Source organism: Chroicocephalus ridibundus, chromosome 3 (genome assembly GCF_963924245.1).
Source record: "Chroicocephalus ridibundus chromosome 3, bChrRid1.1, whole genome shotgun sequence".
Classification (NCBI taxonomy): Eukaryota; Metazoa; Chordata; class Aves; order Charadriiformes; family Laridae; genus Chroicocephalus; species Chroicocephalus ridibundus.
In genome coordinates this window covers 14,729,968-14,748,155 of record NC_086286.1, presented here as the reverse complement: position 1 = coordinate 14,748,155, position 18,188 = coordinate 14,729,968, and the positions used below count along the sequence as shown (strand labels likewise).

The window sequence follows — 18,188 nt, the reverse complement described above, 5'->3', positions numbered from 1 at the left end:
CACCAAATGCAAACAGACAAGACATTTTCACATCATCCAAGCCAGATTCTTCAAAATGGTAAATAATAACCATTTGCTCCACTCTTCACCAGAAGCGTATCATTTATAGCTAGAAAAATAGAATGATATGGTCTAAAAGTTTTCTCTCTTCTGCTTGAAGACTGCCAGTTCTCTCTGGTGGTAGCTTTAGATGCAGAAAGCTCTCAGGAAAGCAAAAGCATTAAAAATAAATGCAAGATGCTTCATGCAAGTTATAACATACTGAACCTTCAGAATAAATTATTTATACCAACGGTTGGATGTGCCATAATAGCATCCACCCAGCAGCTGAGCAATGTATAGGAAATGGGAGAACAAACCACAGAAACTAACAGAAAGAAGCCTGACAGCTATGGCCTCAAGCCTGATAGGAAAAATAACATAATGCTTAAATAAAATTATTCAAAGAGAGCACAGGGATGATCAGTTCACCTGGGTTTTGTTTTTTTCTCCCCTGGTAGTCTGTAACAAGAACACGAAGACCAGAGGTTTTTGCAGAATTACAAATATGGTGTATTTTGTCATGTTATGCATCCATATTTCTGTGCAAATAAAAAAGTCATAGTTGCCAAGCCTTCACTTTTTTTTTTTTTTAAAAAAAAAAAAGAGTACGACTTGAGATTCCCCATGCAATAATTATATACCAAGTCTTTTAATAGAGTATCTTAGTTCTTACATAGTTCTTACATTGCTTTTAGTATTATATTAACCAGCACCTTCCAGTAGTAAGGTATTAGCAAGTACAAGATTAGGCTTGGCCAGGATGCTTTCTGGAGGCAGTTGCAATCACATTGCAATCAAATCACCTCTCCCAGGATGGGGCTGTATGATAGAGAAAAAACCGTTGTGTAAGGCGGCAGATAGAGCACAGGTTACACACACCTTGGCTTTGTACAGCACCATATTTTATCTCCATCTCCTTGCTATTAACATATAAGGTTGAAGCGTTGGAACAAAAACCCATACACTGATCTGGGCATGCAGATCTCACACCATGGCACAGAAGCAGGAGATGGGGGCTAGTGAGGTAAAATACTAGGGGGAACTTAATCCCAATCCCTTTAATAAATCCTTACTTCCGTGTTCTTTAATCTCTCTTTTACACCACTGGTGATCAACTCTCTCCATACCAAGCATTTCGAATCAAGAGTTCAAAAAGATGGTGCAAAGTAATCTGCATATGGTATTACTTCTAAAGTTACCTTTATATTCTGAAAGCTCCCTCCACCACCAGAGAGCTGTTAGGTCAGAACACAAATACACACACCTGGACATGGAAAACCTTTCAGGCAGAAGTCTTTCCTGTAAAAAGGCAGTCAGAATATTAGACTCTCATTATATCGCATTTCTGTGAAATATTTTCGGATGATGCCATGCTGACAGTGTAAGAGGTTGGGGTTTCATATTAACATAGCTCTCCCTTCCTTCATGGAGGCCTGCTAAGCCGGGGAATCTACTAACTACGCACAGTAGAATATAACAAATTTGAGGGTGCAATATTCAAGTCTGTAAAGCTCTTCCATAAAGCAAGGCAACATGGTACAAATGCTACATAATATAAGCAACGTTTTACAGACAAACATGTTCACCGGATCCTAATGTTTTGCAACACCTTTGCATCAGAGAGCATCATGATGAGGCTGCAGAGGGCACACACTGCACCACCCTGACAGTGGTCCACGCTGCGTCTATGAACTGCTTGTTTTCCATGATGGCTAACAGTAACAGCACTGCTCCACAGCTATACACTACATGGGTATGATGAGCACAGCCAGGTACACCCGTATATTTGTGTTCCAGTCATAAACCATTCTACAGAAGGGAATTGTCCATGCACCATCTTCAGGGCCATCTGTAGGCTATACATCACACTTGGTGAAAGCCCCTGAACTCAGTAACACCCAGTTTATTGTCCAAGACTGTCACCTAAATATAACAGAGCACAAACTAATCATTTTTACTGCTGTCACGAGGCTGAGCACGGGAAGGTAGGATGAAGCTGAGGGGCATACTAACTTTCAATAAACAATCTAAAACACTATTTCAGAGTGTTTTTCAGAACGGGCAACAAAGAGGCTGCTCTTGCAGTGTGGGTTGCTTTGTAGGCTTCAAAGGCATGATGGTCTGCTTTGGATTTTTCATAGACCACTTTGGAAATGCACATACATCACAGATAATGTACTGGGATGTACATTATAATAATGTACTCCTCATTTCAGTATTTTGCCAAGATACAAAATTAAAGAGACACTGTCCTTTCTCACTGTAAATGGGTAGAGAGTTCCATGGTATGACAGAAGTTATGTCTGTATCAACTAATAATAATTTCAGCTGAAATTAGAAGCACATTAACAAAGCATGAAGCATAGAAAGAGATCTATAAAAATAGTTCTACAGTCAAACAAACTATTCAAATCTACACTACATTTCTCACCAAATACATTGGCATACAAAAGTTAGGAGGGCCATCGGAAAGAAAATCCCATCGTGGTATGCTTAGATGCAATTCTCTTATTAACCCCACTATGAATTCTGAGTAATTCCACTGACGTCAAAACTATAATGGTGTAAAAAGCATGAAAATTGTGAAGACAATTGTATCCAATATCGCAACCAGAATAACAGGATGAACAACGGACAAATTGAGGCATAAATTTAGCTGGTGTAAAGCAACTTACAGATTTCAGTGTGGCAAGGTTCATTTACACCAGCTGTGGATGTTGGTCCATTGTCAGCAAATCCTGTTTTCTCACACTTAAGTTAACAAGCCTGTTAGGAACATGGGAACAAATGCAAAAGTAGGTGTAATGATTAATTTGATTAAACTCTCTGAATTAATTTACTCCTTAAAAAGTAATACAGTATGCCCTATAAATGGACAATGTTAAAGTGTTTTTTTAAAAAGCCATTAAAATCACGGTAAGTATTGAGGAAATTAAAGGCTCTGGCAATGATTCATCATTTCATTACAATTAAAAACTAATTGTATGCCTAAATAAATAGTGTCAGAGTTTTATTCATGATACTGAGGAAAATAGGGTTGAACAGTTTATGTTAGAGAGAGACTCTTGTCCTTTCACTAATGGAGAGGATTATACTACATGATAAATTTTACCATCACCAGCATTTAGGCTGCAGCATTAAACACAAAGATCAAAATGATCTGTTTCAGTAAAGAAATTGGAGCAATGGCGTTAATAAAACTACAGAGGCCAGCCATCTTGTGCACCACAGGGAAATGCAGTTTTGCACAGTTGGTGTTTTGAGGCACATATGTGACACAATTAGTATAACAAAATAAGTTTCTCCTTGCTGAAGCATTTACTGCAAATTGAGTCATTAATCTCATTTATAAAACAGGCACGATGGCTAGCACACTGCAATTGGCCGATGCGATTTCTTCTCATTAGGGTATGAATAACTCAATCTTTTTCACTTTAAATGTGGGTCATTTTAACTAAATATAAATACTTCAGCCCTGAGACCCTTCTGAGAACTGTTACTGTAGTTATATGAGCAATTTAAAGTTCCAACATGCTGGTGATGCTGTGGGCTAGCACCTGCTCGGATTACACTACAACCATAGCAGCAGTTATATTGCAGTCATCATTTTAAAGATGAAGGCTCAAAGCTCAGAGGGATTCGGCACTAAGTCCATTGAAAGAATGCATCTTCTAAAAGAGGACACAACTACATTGAGGCTCCTAAATTCAAATAGTGATTCGGAAAATCTCTGTTGAATTGCTGCCAAAAGCTGAAGCTCCTTATGCTCACAACATGTCTACCTACTCAACTGTTTACAGTGTTGGTATCTACCCGAAACTGCCCAGGCTGAGGTACTTGGCACATGTCTCCTGCCTCATCCTGGTCATGTTTCAGAGAATAAGTCTTTTTGCAGCATAAGCCCTCTGTGGCATTGGATCCAGGCTCTTTTGCCACCTATGCAGTTTTGTGGGAGTTTTCCAGGGTCAGGGCCAGGCCATCACAAGTAAAGGGCTGCCGCCAGTCCTGAAGAATAGCTTATGCTTTCTGACCACAAATACAACTCAGTCACTATTTGTGTGGACAGTTTTTGTCCTCTGATTTGGATAGGCAACCTAACCCAACTGCAAAGTCATTGTTTTCCCCTCCTTCATATGGAACTTTCTTATTTTGGTAGACCAAATATTGGGTGACTAGAGGGCGACCAAAGCTGAAACTTCAGGTCACCAAGGAGATGGTGAATCCCTTGACTGACTTCTAGCAAAACTCCCTGTTCCCTGGTATGGGCTTCTCCACATAAAGAAAAGCAATGCAAGGATTCACCTATATTTCTTGTAGGCCTTCACGTACTTAATTTTAAAGCCTTCCTCCTCTGCATACATAACCACTTGGATGACTCATGCCATGTTTCCTTCAATTATATCACCTAATGTAATGCAGTGCCACTGATACCACCAACCACAGAGAACAGCCCATCAGATCAGCACTACAAAAACCTACAGCCCATACAGGAAGGAGGAGAGAGACTACACAACACTCTTTCACAGCACAGACTGTTTTGATTGCTTTTAACTTAAAACACACTTTTGTGCCAGCTGTTAGGCATTTCAGTCCCCATACAAGGGCTGTCCCATCAGCAGTGTCACTACAGGGTCAGGTGTTGATTTGGTACAATGCAGGCTCCCTTCACCTTGAGAATGCAGCAAGCTCCAACACGTCAGGGTTTCTTTGAGGCTCAATTCCCTTTTCCTTCCAAAGGGAACCTGCATCACTTAAACAGAGCAGTCAAGGACTAAGCAGTAGAGGGATCAAAGTCTGGCATTCTTCAAGTTATCAAAGGCAACTCTTTTTTGTTTGGTTGGGTTTTTTGTTTCAAACAAACTTCTCAAGCCAATCAAAAATCATGTTAGCTGCTAACGATCATCAGGCTCCAGAACCTCCCATTGCAACCAAAATGCCAGGTTTGTGGAGAGGCTTAAAAATCTCCTGCAAATAAAAGCATGAGGAAGTCCTTCAAAGTGCCAGAAGGAGCCACTCCTACATGTAACAAGTCTGCAGAAGTATGTCACCTACTTACCTGGCTAGAAAGGAAGAGATTAGCCCAGACTGCTGTAAGCCTCTTGCCTGCTTCCTAGAGATTCCAGGATGACTTCCCCCTCTATTTAAATGCCCAGTGACTCAAGAAGTGTATTTAAGGGGAAAGGCATCATTAAGGCTAGGGGAGATGTTTCTGGTGGGTTAGTCATTAAGGAATTGCTGTTTTGGGAGTGTAAGATGATGTATTATAACTCCCCACCATCTGAAAGCTCTGCTAAGAGAGGACCTTATACACAACTGTGCTGAACTGTCTTTATATGCATACAGATGTATAAAAATTGATATCTAGAACTTATGGTGTCTTGTCCTAGATGGCTTTGTTGGTATTTATAAATGAAAATAAAAGTTTAGGGGTTTTTTTCATAACAAATACTCTGCTCAAATAGGGCTCTTCTCTGAAACAAGGGCTCACAGTAGCAACTCTAAGTGAAGGAATTCGCTCCTACAAAACCCACTTGGCTAAGTTGCAAGACTTTTGGGGCAGAGATGGTCAGATGCAAAGTGCTTGCTGTGTTCCAGCATAATAGGGTCATCTGGCTCTGTGAAGCCTCTAGACATTTCTTTGTTTAGCTAGTCATAGTAAATAATTAATGAAATAGTGCATGCTCTTTCTCAGAGTTTAAAAACATCAACGCTTTGAATACTGTTATTACAAACTTTCATCAGTCACTGAACTTTGATCCCACTGAAATTGAAAATGCTGCTACTTTTCTTGCTACTTCCACCCTAGGATGAAGCCAAAAAGAGTGATGAATCTCAGAGAAAAGGATCATCTCTCACTTACTTTTGCAGACCAGGAAGCCCCAGAAGACTTGGCGAAAGTTTGAATCCAGGACTTTTGAAAATAGTCCTATGATATTATACGCAATTGTGGCATCTGAGAGCGGGATTACATTTCTTTACAAAGGTCTTATTTTTTTTGTGACTGAAAGCAGGGCTTCCTCACCTGCTCTTTCACCTGGCGCTATTTAACCCTCTTCCGGCAATCCTCCCACAATCTTGAAAAAAGGAAGGGAGTAACAACATTAATCCACCGCTGAATGTACAGGCAGGAGTTAAGGTACAGCACTCATTGGATGCCATGAATATTTATAATTGCAATCCACTCTGGCACGTGTTTTCTGCTTGCACTTTCATTGCATTTCTAGGCAATATACATTTTTTAGTTGCTCAGAGTAAATACAGAAACTCTGAACTATTAACAATTAGAGCACTTGCTGTTGTTTGTGAAATATTAGCTGACCTACTTCATTGCAGTTTTAATTAGGTATTACTCCCATGCTGTTCTCATCCCCGTGGGGATTATATAGTTGGCACTGATATAAGTGTTCCTATGGTAGGGCAATTCACCGGGAAAGAGGTTGTTTAGAAATACATCATTCAAGGCAGAGGAGCGCAACAGTGCACTGTAGCATTACCTGGTCCACACCAGCCTCCCTGCTCCCATATCAGGAATTAACAGGGCAGGGCTGCAGGTGTCCAAAAGGGAGGCAGTTTATGTATCCATCTGGGATTACTCCTTAATTCCCCCTGACTACAGCCTAACCCCAGAAAAATCCTGCTGTACCAAAAGTACTGAAAGCCTGGGATGGTGCCCAGGGCTTCATCACCTGCAAACTTAGGTGTATGGTATTGACAACCTACAAGTCATTTTAACAGTTCTTAAAACTGTTGTTTAAATTCCCAAAAGAAGACTTTCTGCTTCATGCCTCAATAACTGAAATAATTCCAAATGAACTACTTTTAGATTTAAAAGAAGTCCGTTGAGGAACGGCAAGGCACAGATCTTAGATTATTTCTTCTTTTACCCATCAGTAGAATCATGATAGCACACTTACTTTGTTTTTTCACTATGGTAGTTTGGTTGTATGCTGCTAACTGCAAAAATGTATTCCCTAGGAATTTTTACAGGGTTTTGTTTTTGTGGTTTTTGTTTGTTTTTTTTTTTTTTGGCAAGATGAATAACTCTGTATGCAAAATTTCACTGCTCTGTGTCCAAAAATAAGCCGCAATACATTGAGCAAGAATATGATTCCATGACACATGAAACAGATACAGTTTCACACACATCAAAGTAATTTCAGAAGCAATTAAGGATGAAACACAAATCAGGGGAGCCTGTACTCCCATTGAAGTGTCCCAGGGGAGAACAAACCCCTTAACTGCCACTCTCCTCTAATTATATGTAATGCCACTGTATAGGACGCAAAGAAATTGATAGCTATGGCTGCCTCAGCTGGCATTTGGAAACAAAAGAAAAAGTTAAAAGCTTCCACAGCAGTGAGGTTTTGAACCTCAAATACATCAGGCGTATTTTTGTTTGTTTTCTTTTTCCTCTCAAAGAGGCAGCTTTTGGGGTAGTCTTCCTTAAGCTGTGCCTTGAGCCATGGTCCTCACTGATTTTCACTGATCTATAGCAGAAACTTTTTCCCCCTTTCTTTATGAGTTTTAAGAATGATTAAAATCACCCTAAATCTGCCTTTCCTATTACAAATGAAAGTTAAAGTGGCCACAGCCAAATCCAATTAAACTGATGGCACAGTCTGACCTTTCATCTTTAAAATCAAGTGATTTTTTCATTAAAGAAATTCAGAAACCTTGAGTTTCTCAGTAAGAGGTGAGTGGCTGAACCTCCAATGCTTCCAAATTCAGGCTCAGATGAAATGAAACATCATCTGCAGTTGGGAGGGGTTGTAGTGTTCCTCTCCAGTTGTTGCGAAAGGAGACACATCAAGATTTGGTAGAATTTCTGCTTTTTATACAAGACACTTAGCAACAGAAAATGATGGTCTGGGAAAAAAAGGTATAATCTGTGAATTAGCTGTTATAAATGAGCAGACAACAAAAATTTGACTGAGTAGCTGGATGATTACACAAAGTTCTGGGCAATAAGAAGGAGTTTATCCAACAACCCCTTTCCACGGCTTTGTAAACACCTCAAATCTATAAAGGGAAAACTTTCCCTCACATCATCATCTACAGATTGCATGTGTGGTACCTCAAACATTTACAGCCCCCTTACCAACCGCACCTCATGCCCATTCCACCTCTCTTGCAACAAATGCATCTTTCCCTCTCAGTTCCCTATTGCATGCTTACTTCAAGCAAGGTTAGACTACCTCTATGTTTGATTACTCAGACAAAACTGGATCTGAACTCCTAAGAAGAGAATTGTAGCATTTCTCACACAAACTTGTGGTCTATTGGAAGATCAGTCCTTTCTAATAACGTGTCTTCAAACCCAATGAACTTAAGAGGAATGGAAGAAGTGAAAAAAAGTGAGACCACAACATTACACAAAGCACATGCGTATCCAAGCCAGGAGAGCTTGCATGAGGTTCACTCACCACTCACACTGCAGTTCATTCAGCTCAGCCTAACCTCCACAGCAATCTGGGGAGGGAAAACCAGCAGAGGGCAATTCCAGCTTGCTTTCTGTGCCATCTGGGTAGAGCAGGTACAGACAGAGTCAAGCGCAACGCAGCCCGCTGTGTCGGCAGATTAGATATTGACATTACTGTTCAAGTGTAGTGTCATCTATAAGGAAATGGGAAAAAACGTCATTTTAACCACAAGTCTGGAAAACAGGGACAGAGCACTCCCAATGACTGTGTAAACCAGACAGCTACAATAATGAGTTACCCTGATTTGGGACATACCTGTAATACTTTAGTTCACTCATTAGGTTTTGATCTGTCACAGCAAGGTTGTCACTGCTCTGCTTGTGCTGTAACACTTCATAAAGGTTGGGTAACTTCACGAAGCCTCTTTCTCCCATCATCTATAAACATCCAGTTAAACCACAACAGGCTTCATTAAGGTGACATAAAATGAGTAAGTTTTGAAGCCTTTGCAAGAGGATTTAGTCACACAACTTCGCAATTACTTTTATAGGACTCACGTAGCAGGAATCTCACTGAGCTACATGAAACATAGCTCTGTAATACCCTGTTTCCCCAATAGCACTTCCCTGCTTCCCTTTCCCCCCCCAGAAGGGGGTGTTGGGCAGTGTCATTTTGTCATGACCCAGGAGACCTAAGGGGCCATACCTGAAAGATGGGCTCCTTTGAAATCAGTGGAAACTCACTACTCTTCTCCCAGATTTCACTGAAGGTTTCTGAGCTGAGCCCAAATACACAGATGTGGGACAGAAGTGCTTCTAAGTTTCGGTAAGACAGAATGCTCCACCTGAGCTATGGATCTACATCAGAGGCTTCAAAGATGTTGCCAGCTCTGCCATTACTTCTCCCTATTCCTTTTGGTTTTTCCAGGACTGTGGGACTGATCACTGGAACTGCACAGGCGAGGCTGGGGGCAAAGGAAATACAGGAACCGAGGAACAATTTCAAGTGAGCAAAATAAGGTGGTTATTTTGCATTTGTACAGGCTGTACCTTGTACAAAGAGTTTGCGATTCTGTTCTATATATCTATATGTAGAAAGCTTTACAGTGAACCTCAGTTCCATCTGAAGGATGTGAAATTCTCTATCATAAGCATACATATTTCAGTGGAAAATACTCATATTCAGTAAAGCTTTTTTTTTTTTTTTACTATGTTCTTCTTCACTTATTTTTTAAAGTACTAATTGGAGACACCAAGAGGTGAAATACTGACTTGAGGAAAGTGATTTCAATGAACATACTGCCTTGTCAAATCACGAGAGCCAGATTCACCTAATTAATACAGGGTTTGAACGGGTAAGGTAGATCTCACAGAATTAAAATTGGCACAGCTAGGTTTTGTTGCAAAAGGTTGGTATGAGTCTACTGCATATGCAAATACTCTAAGCATCAAGTTGTGCAGCAGTCAAGCTACTGCTCTCTGTAGAAAGGGTGAAATTTAATTTCTGTGACTCCTGATCATCCTGACATCTTAAACATAATAACAACATTGCATATCTTATCTACCTATAACACACCATGCCATAGCAGTCTGTCTTTCACTGACAAAATGGAAATGCTTGAGTATAACAAATCTGAGTCATGACATTGGAGCAGGAAAAAAAGACATTTGAAACACTGCATGTTTTCTGTTCTTTTTTCATATCTAAGATTTAAAAATCACCATATACAAACGTAATCATAGCCTGCCATTCCTGAGCTATAAAATATGAGCCATGTCTTGGAGGAAATGGAGGAGAAAAAGTAGAGAAAAAAATGCCACCCACTAAAGACAGCAGAAAAAATATTGTAAATGTTCTGCTAGGTCCTTATCTACATGCAGGGCCATAACAGACACCTCTGCGGTTACTCCTGTATCCATGGCTTGTGAAAGTCATGTTATATCCGTGTGGGTGATGGGTTACCCTTATTGACTGAACATGGTACACACCCTAATGCTTAGGGCTGACTCCTTCCCATACAAGCATGTTTATCCTCGTATTTCATTTTTATTGAGATTTCTGATGCCAGGGTAGCATATTATAGAATTCTGACCCAACTGAACACGTAACAGAAGACAGTCATGCAACATTTTGGACAGGCTTTGAAAAAAAACATCCACAAAAACATACCTTCCGTGAGTCAGCAGCAAGCTACTGAGAGCATAATATGCTTGTAAAGCTGGGCTGAGCAGTGGGCACGGTCTAAGCAGGGACACTTTTACATGGTCAAAAAAAATATGCTTGTAAAGAGCGAAAGATGAATACGTTTTGCTTTTGTGGAAATATGTTTAGTGAATCATGCAAGTGGGCAGTTAATTTAATTTCTATGGTTGTAGTGCATTGAGTTATAAATTTCTAAGTAGCATTCAGAGAAGGAGTAGTTTATAAATTGCCTCATTTCTGTTCGTATTCTATATTAATGCTTATATTAATTTTCAAGCGACAAACAAATAACCAAAGATGACAGTCAAGAAACGAAATTTGGGCTGCTGCTGTAAGGGGTGGGTAGAGTATGCAGCTGCGTATGTTCATATAGTGGAACTGTCCGTGTAAGGAGAGTTACTCATGTGCATTAATGTTTCAGGAGAAAGCTCTTGGGCCATATTACACATTTTGCTTTATGGAACACAAGATTATTTTGTCTTTCATCTTATCCTAAGCACATTGAAATCCATGTCTGCCTTGCTTTGACTTCACTGAGGTTTGAATCAAACTCACAACTGCAATTATGAAGGGCAAAGAGTGATCATAATAATTTGTGATTATTTTGGTGACTTATAAACTGAAATGTTGATTTACCATGTTCATAGCACATTTCCTTTTTCTTTATGTGGATTGGAATTGATTCATGCACACATCCGTAGAAAATGAATTTGATGCTCCTTTTTTTTTCCAGTAAATTTGTCCAGAGCAGACAGCTATCTCCTTACTAGAGGCCACCAGCATTTGCCATTAGTATTTGTGCCAGGTCAGGACACTAAATTGCTCATGATGTCTTTTTTACAACTGCCACTAACAGTTGCCTAGAACTTGAGGGCACGTCTTCATGGGAAATCCCATGATGTTACAGCATATGCTACCTGGCACCACACAGAGTGGTGAGAAGAGGGATGGTCACATTCACAATCTTGCCAGCTGGTCAGATTTACACATAGCAGTAACTTGAAGTGATGCTAATCACCATAGGTTTGACTGTGCTGAGTGCCCTGCCAAGTTTATTGTAGTTCTGGTTAATACTTTTGATTATATTTTCAAATACAAGCAGTCCCTAAAGTTCCCTTTTATCTAGTTCCCTACCACCATCTTTTTAGTGCTGCTCCTAACATGTCCCCCTAACTAATAGGAACAATTACAAATGTGCCAAGAGTTAATTAGCCCAACACAAGAACAGTTTTTTTGGCAAGTTTCCCAGGTCCTTGACTGACATCTTGGCATGGGCTCATCACAAGTGCTTCACTGGTCTGTGAATATGCATGCATATTGCAACCTGGGCAGGGGACAGAGAAGAGGGAGATGTTTCCCCAGTTCCTATGAGGAATAGTGATAGATAACCAAAAACTAGGTTTCACACCTCTGCCGTTCTATATATGAGATTTACTTACAAATTAGGATTTTACAACTATCCACATAAGCACAAGACACAAAGCACGAGGCCACAAGTTTGACTGTGGGGAATAGCACAGAACTGCATGTTTTCTTGCAACATTTCTTAAATAATTGTAAGTGACAGCCATGTCTATAGAAATACAATTTTCTTCAGAACCACTAGAAACCAAGAATTAGAGGAATGGTATCTTGCAATGAAAAAGTGTTCTAAACATCTCTGTGTGCTGATACAGATCCATCTCTATTCTGTTCATGCCTATTTTCTAATATGATCTATCCATAACCATTTAAATCCAGTGAATAGCTTCAACAGATATAGCCTGTTTCTGGCTTTTCTGATATTGTTTTAATCTGTTTGTGTATATGTCCTTTCACTGCATCTATCCAAGAAAGAAGACCAGACCTCTTGTTTATTTATTTGTAAATTATATAGATTAGAGAGTTTGTTTTCAGAAAGCTCCTTGACTGTATCTGGCTATTCCAATGGATTAAATGCCAAGTTCTGTTCTCATTATAGGCAAAAGAATGACTTCTACCAGTTTTAATGTCTTTGCAAAGCTCTTCAAACTTGCTTCATAGCATTATAACAAATGTAGTAGTAGCAATTGAAGTGAAAAAGATAATCTTTGTGAATAGAAAGGCATGCCCCCAGTTTCTCTAGGTCCTTTCTCTAATAGAACCAGCTGACAAAATAAGGAAAACATTAGTCATGACATCTGGTGTCAGAGAACTTAGTGACGACATCATAGTTTTAAAAAAACCAAACAAATTAGTAGAGCAAAAATACCAGCATTCCCAGAGAATCCACGGTCAGTCATTTTATTCTAAGATTTTTATGGTCTTTCTCTATAAATATTGTAAAAAGGGATTTGAGAAATGTAGTGGCTTTGGACAGTTGTTGCTTTATTTAGAAGGATAATGGACTGCAAATTCCCCTTCCAGCCTTATGAGAAGGTTTTATGGCATATGTCTGCTTAAGACATATGTGTTTCTTTTCCCATATACAAATAATAAGATGCAAGATTGAATTATGACTCCTACTATAAACTCTGTCGTTACCCATACTGGGATCGGCATTATGAATAAGTGTTGGAATAAACCTGAACCCTTGATTTGCTCAGTTATGATGACAAGTCTCCCTCCAAGTCCAAAAGTTTCAGATTAGTGCTCCAATGAGACTTATTATAAAAATAAAAGTAAACATACTCACTGGGAGGTACTTTTCTTTGCAGCTCATATATATCCCTGTTGTCCCACATGAACATTTGGAGATGAGTAAGCATTTTGAATCTGTTTCTCCATCATCAGAACTCTTCTAATTCTGCATCTTGGTTTCCCCCAGCACCAGCCCTCAGAGTGTATCGTTTTCCAAGGCCACCACGTCATTCTGTTAGCTGAGCTAGAAGCATTTCCAGGGTCAGTTTATTCAAAATTCCGTTGTAACTTTATCTCCCAAAGATGGATGCTCCTGGCTTTTGAAGACTGAATGCCTAAGGGAGAGTAAAAGAAACCGGCATAATGTGATGGCAATGGATGGGGAATCACTGAACTCCACAGACGTGACTTGTTCTGCAGTGCTCACTCTGTAATGTTTCATGATGGTTGGTGCTATTGGTACCAATAGTCAACACTATTGCCAATCCTTTCCCAACCTCAGTGTTCGATGTCCTAGTTTTCCAAAGAAATTACACAGACCAGAAAAGAGTTCCCTGTGCTGGTCTGTGAATCACAGTTGGAGAATCCCCACACAGAAAAGACAAGCACGTTATAGGAACCGGTGATAAAACAATCATTTTCCCCTCTCAGTTTAACCCCCCGCCCTTAACTATACTTTGTAACTTAACATAATCTACAAACGTTTTGATCACATTTTGAAAATAAGCCGTGGTCCTGCCCTGTCCAAGGATTTATGTGGGATTCAGGGAGACAATTAAGCATGCCTCCTATGAAGACAGGCTGAGTTCATTGCACTTAGTTTGACGATATTTACTGTTGTGGCCTAGACGTATTAGTGGGCATTAGCCCACTCCAGCTGAGGAGATTGTAAGAAGGGTTGTGTTAGTGCAGTTCATTTTAGTGTGAAAGAACTAATCCTCTTACCCACAATTTGTACACCTTTAAGACTGGTCCTAACCTTATCTGAATTTGCAATAAACATTCCCACTTCTTTTGCTCCTAAAACATCATAGCTGTGCCCTAATTTCTGTTGTATGAAATTATTTATCTGTAAAGGGTGACAACCCCATTACTATCCAAAATACCAAGCAAAGCAGAATTTCTCTCAAGCTCTTTTCTGAGCTCAAAATTTAGGAATTGCTGATCCGTAGGTTAAATTCCATAGATACTGAATGCTCCAGTGCTAGTCAAAAAATCACTCTGAGGTTAGGACAAAACATTTTTTTTTCTAGTCTTCAGTAAAAATTACCTGCATACTTGAAGCTGAACATCTGCCTGAGTGCTCTGTTGGATTGAAAACAAAATGTTTAGCGCTTCTCCAGGCAGGGCTCTGACAGTCTCAAGGCCAATGATTTTTACAGCAGAAAGCCATCAAAGGATTAAACAATACAGAAAGAATGCCGAAGATATAAACTTATTGCCTTGCTTCCTCAAGGAGATGACAATGTGTACCCTTTTCACAAATTTTTTTTTAAAAAAAAAAGAGGTTGTAACTGTAGTAGCTGTGAAAGTCAGACACTCTGGGCACAGGATTTATTATGCCTCTACTACACCACAGGCTGCATTCATTTACAAAGAGGTCCTTAACATCAAGAACAAAAGAAACAAAATTTCTTTGAATGCTGAGTGTGCTGACTGCCTAACGCTTTGAGTGCCACTTCACAAGCTGAGCTGACATGAAATAATAATATAATTAGGCAATAATGACCTTCAGGTTGGGCACTTCCTGGCAGTTAACCCAGTCTTTAACCTGAGAGCTTCAGTGCTCCCGGAAAGTGCCCGATCCTGAGGCTTTCATAACTATGACAACTGTGGGAGCGCTTAAAACAAATAAATTACCATTTTTATGTGCTGAAAAGTTAAAAACTGAACTGCACATTGCCATGGATACGGTGTGCTATTTAGAGCACAGAGATTTTCCAAGTAGTGAGAGTCCAGTTTAATATCCAACAAGAACGAAGGCTTCAGTCTTTATGTTTTGTTACATTTATAATCATTGTATTTTGCATATAGGCTGCACACAGATAATGTTAATTGAGTCTTTAAAGTTATTTGTGCATTCTGGAGGCAAATTGTTACTGCCATATTGGAACTGTGTATTCTGCTCTGGTCTGCTCCAGTTCTCACACCACACGCTTTCTGTGATATCTTAGCATATTGCTATAGCCATCAGAAGGGACAATATCAGGCATTGTTTAAGTATCAGTCAAAAGAAATACTGCAATAAACTGCCTTGAGTTTGCAGGCTCATTTAATGCATCGAATGCCCCCAGTTACAGGTGTCCGGACCTGGTTGAAAGTCTTTCTTTTTAATATATTTTGGGGGAATAGAAAGGTTCCACGAGTTTGCTGGTAAACGCAAATGGAGTTATGCTATCTGGATGTCAGACAAATGCTTGGTATTTGTAAAAATAGTGTGTCCCAAAGCATGAATGCATTATACCAAGAAATCTTATTGATTGAAAGAGTCATCCTGACACTTTGCATTCCTTATTGTTTTATTTTAAATGTTTCTGTCATCTTGTCAAGGACTAGAAAACAACACATGAATGAGCTTTTATTGTAAATATTGATTCTAAAGCAACCTATTAGACAGAGACTCTTGCATATAACAAATGTATGAGAAGAAAATAAAAACACGTGGGTTTAGCTCCCGATTATCACATACAAACAGTTTGGCCAGTGCTTCAGTTTTGTATTATTGGATATAGTCTCTGATTGACAGAACTGTTTCAGGTTGTTGGTGGTTTGGGTTTTTTTTAATAACTTTTTAAAATAAACAATGACTTGTGAGGTGGTTTACAAATGATTCAGTGCAATGTGAAACTGAGCATGATTCAGCCATTGTCAGGATGCCTCAGAGTGACATGCTTTCCTGGAGGACACTTGCAGAAAAGTCAAAATACAGATTTATCAAGCAGTCCTGCTGAATATCTGAAGATGGGTCTGAAAGGTGGAAGGGATCTAGAATCTGAACATTCTCATTTACGTACAAGTTGTAGAGGAAAGCATATGTAAGGTCATGGGCAGAAACATACTGCAAACAGCGCAATATAAGCTATAGCAGGATTCGTCTTACCAAAAATGTACTAGACTAGACATGGGATGCTTGGATTTCATTTCTTGCTCTGCCAAAATTCTTGCAAGGCCTTCCAGATCTTTTTCTGTAATGCCTAATCTTTCTCAACCCCATAAGTGCCTGGTTTATTTAGATATAGACTCATGAACTAGGCTGTGGGCATCTTATTATTTTTTCTTTTTTTTTTTCCCCCTCTAAGTACAGAACATTAAGGTGCTATACAATAATATATTACAACTATCAGGTCCCAGGGGAACTTTATTATATTAGTGGGAGAGAAGGCACTACCTATTAGCTACTTATTATTATTCCCTTGAAAATTTCTAATGCTGTAAAATACGCACTGCAATGCCCTGTATAGGAACAAAGATTAATTTGCTCAGCTGTGCGATAAACCATTAAAAATAGCTAACCAAAACTAATTTGACAAATCATTATAAACAATGAGTCAATTTGAGAAAATCAGAAATTGCTCTCAAAGTGCCTCTAGTATCTTCTGTACTGGAGAATGTTGGGCTGAACTCAAGAGCACCTCAGGCTGAGGCTGCCCTCTAACTGAGGGGGAAAGATCCCTTTTCAGAAGGCGCTACCAGTCAGGGACTGATAGCACACAGGTATCACAGGTTGGAAATGGGAGAAGACAAAGGTGGAGATGACCCATAGTCACTAACTCTGTCATATTGAAGGATCTGAATTTGCACACTTAAGGTTATGCCTGTGCCGCATGTGAATTTATCTGCTTTGTACTTCACACTAAGTGAAGACCTCGTAGCCACAGTTAATATGGCACCAGCCTGAGCTAATAAACTCTTCTCCTACAGTAGCAGACCAATACGTTGTCTTGGAGCACAGGCAGAATGAGCTCACGTCTGCCCACAAAAGCCTTCTTAAATATATTTAATATTGGTATCCAAACACAGGCATAACCACAACTAAAAATCCCAATTGTCTTTATTAGCAGAGGTGGCCCATCCAGCCTATGAAAAATCATGGCATACCTGCAAGATAAGTGAGAAGCTCAGGCTGAGCGTAGTCCCAGAACAAGATATCTTGCTTGGGATTCTGCCAAGCTTTGTTTTATCAGCATTCAGAGCTGCTGTTGTCTTTGTGGAAAGGAAACAAACACCACTGAAACAGAAGAGACATAAAATGAGAACAGTGATAAGGACTTCCCTAATTACTCATATTCTGAACTTTCACTCTAGTACTGCATTTTCTGACTCACCTTACGGCAAGTAACTGGCAACATCTGCAAGTATCTCAGAAAAAGCAGGAGAGGTTCTGCATATCTGTCAGGAAGATGCCGTTGTTTACCTGCTCTTTACATTACCTTCATTTCCTTCCATTACATCAATAAGCAATTGCTTGCACTCTTTCTCACACACAAGTGACCTCTGTCCCTGCAGAGCAGTAGATCATACAAGACCATAAAGGAAAGAACACGGTCATCTTCTTGTATTTTAGTAGAGAAAATGGAAATTACAAACACATTAACTCACCAGCAGAAACGATACGTGGTATTTAATTGTTATTCTTGAACTCAAGGGAACTGCTCTAGGAATGGTATCAGATTACCTCAGGTGGAATCCAGCAACAAGTTCTTTTGTGGTAGGGATGAAGCAAGGACAGACTAATTTCTTTTCCCCTCATCTGAAAGGGAAGGTGATGGCAAAATAAATCAAGAGAAACTCACCAGAAAAAAAGAAAAAGACCGTTTCATCAACAAGATACGAACACAATGCTTCTCCAGGCATCATGGTGGAAATAGTGGCAGCAATGCATTCATTGAGGGATGGGACAGAGTTGGCACCAGCATAGACAACGAG

At 39.6% G+C, this 18,188-nt stretch overlaps 1 long non-coding RNA gene across 1 annotated transcript; it reads right to left on the bottom strand.

The window, feature by feature from the left end:
• Window positions 1-1,306: 1,306 nt before the first annotated feature.
• LOC134513783 (uncharacterized) lies at window positions 1,307-17,748 on the bottom strand. The gene is made up of 6 exons (XR_010070506.1): window positions 17,588-17,748; window positions 17,361-17,490; window positions 13,318-13,597; window positions 8,466-8,655; window positions 2,718-2,808; window positions 1,307-1,341 (listed from the first exon to the last, which is right to left on the bottom strand). It is a non-coding gene; the product is annotated as an uncharacterized LOC134513783 (long non-coding RNA).
• Window positions 17,749-18,188: the final 440 nt, after the last annotated feature.